The sequence below is a fragment of the Octopus bimaculoides genome, unplaced genomic scaffold (assembly GCF_001194135.2).
Source record: "Octopus bimaculoides isolate UCB-OBI-ISO-001 unplaced genomic scaffold, ASM119413v2 Scaffold_69049, whole genome shotgun sequence".
NCBI classification, from domain to species: domain Eukaryota; kingdom Metazoa; phylum Mollusca; class Cephalopoda; order Octopoda; family Octopodidae; genus Octopus; species Octopus bimaculoides.
Genome location: NW_026403242.1, coordinates 3,001 through 4,610, shown reverse-complemented (window position 1 = coordinate 4,610; position 1,610 = coordinate 3,001). Strand labels below are relative to the sequence as shown.

At 41.5% G+C, this 1,610-nt stretch overlaps 1 long non-coding RNA gene across 1 annotated transcript in view; it reads right to left on the bottom strand.

Moving 5' to 3' along the window:
• Positions 1 to 1,409: 1,409 nt before the first annotated feature.
• Positions 1,410 to 1,610, bottom strand: part of LOC128251509 (uncharacterized) — a 3,134-nt gene continuing 2,933 nt past the window's right edge. Inside the window, exon 2 of the long non-coding RNA XR_008267159.1 lies at positions 1,410 to 1,515. This is a non-coding gene — a long non-coding RNA (uncharacterized LOC128251509). The remainder of the gene's footprint in view (positions 1,516 to 1,610) is intronic.

Here is a 1,610-nt window from a genome sequence, read left to right as displayed (position 1 = left end):
GGGGTCGACTTTACCTTTCATCCTTTCGGGGTCGATAAATTAAGTACCAGGATTATTAAGGCGGTGAGCTAGTAGAATCGCTAACACGCTGGGCGAAACGCTCAGCGAAACGCTCAGCGGCATTTCGTCCGTCTTTACATTCCGAGTTCAAATCCCGCTGAAGTCGACTTTCATACTTTCGGGGTCAATGAAATAAGTATCAGATGCGTACCGCATTCAATATAATCGACTTATCTCCGCGCCTCATGAATTTCAGGCATTGTGCCTATATTAGAAAGGATTATTAAGGCGGCTGATAGAATGGTTGGTGCGTCGAACAAAATACTTGGCGGTATTTCTTTTTGCTCTATGTTTTAGCACCAACATGTCTTTGACTTTCATCCTTTTGGGGTTGATAAAATAGGATCATTGTCAAACACTGAGGTCGATGTAATCGATTAGTTCCATCCATCCCAAAATTGCTGGCATTGTGCCAAAATTTGGAACATACTGTTCCGCTTGTGATGATATGTGTTCGGACCAAGAATTAACTGTGGGACAAAAATCGAGGGCATAAACGAAGAATTAAGCAAAGCCGACCCTTTGCGTGATCTGATCTCAAAGCTCTAAGAGGTAGAACGAATATTGTAAGGGATTTTATCTTGCATCTTTAAGGACTCTGCCGGTCTACCAAGCGTGAAAGTTGCGGTTATTAATAAGCATTCATCAGATACACCCTGGTGGTAAATAAATGAAATCATTATTTAAGATTTATTCAAATAAATAATTTTACTGTGAGGGAGACAGAAAACAAACAAACAAAAAAACTCTCATGTTTTTGTCAACAGCATCTTGTCATTGGAATGAAATTTTGACTGTTTATTGAATAGATAAATGTTGGTTTCGAATTTCGGCACAAGATCAGCGATTGTGTGGGAGAAGTTAAGTCGATTACATCGACCCCAGTGCTCAACTGGTATTTATTTCATCGAGCCCGAAAGAGTGAAAGGCAAAGTCGATACCGGTGACATTTGAACTCAGAACATGAAGTTGGAAGAAATGCCGCTAAGCATTTTTTCCGGCACAGTAATGATTCTACTAGCTCGTCGCTCTATTGACTTCTAATTTTGGCACAAAGCCAGCAATTTCGGGAGAGGAGGTAAGTCGATTACATTGACCCCAGTGTTCAACTGGTAAGACCCCGAAAGGATGAAAGGGCAAAGTCAACCTCGGAGGAATCTGAATTCAGAACGTGAAGACGGACGAAATGCCGCTAAGCATTCTGTCCGACATGCTAACGATTCTGCCAGCTCGCCTATGATGAAGCAAATTAATTTCTTTTTATTGTGCTCCCCACTGTGACAAAAGCTTATAATTGCTCGAGTTACAAATGCTTCTGTTTCCATAAATAACTTACCGCTTCGCGACTGCCCTGGTTCAAAATCTGGAAGCCCGCAACGAGGCGAACCCATTTTCTTAATCGTCTCTTCGTCAAAGACACCAGTTACCTCCAATCCATTGAATGCTTGGTATTTCCTGTAGAAGGTAAACCAGAGGGAGATAGTTCAGCATAGAATCCTTGTTCATTTCTGTGTAATTGTCTGTACAAATATGCGGGTTATACCGAACGT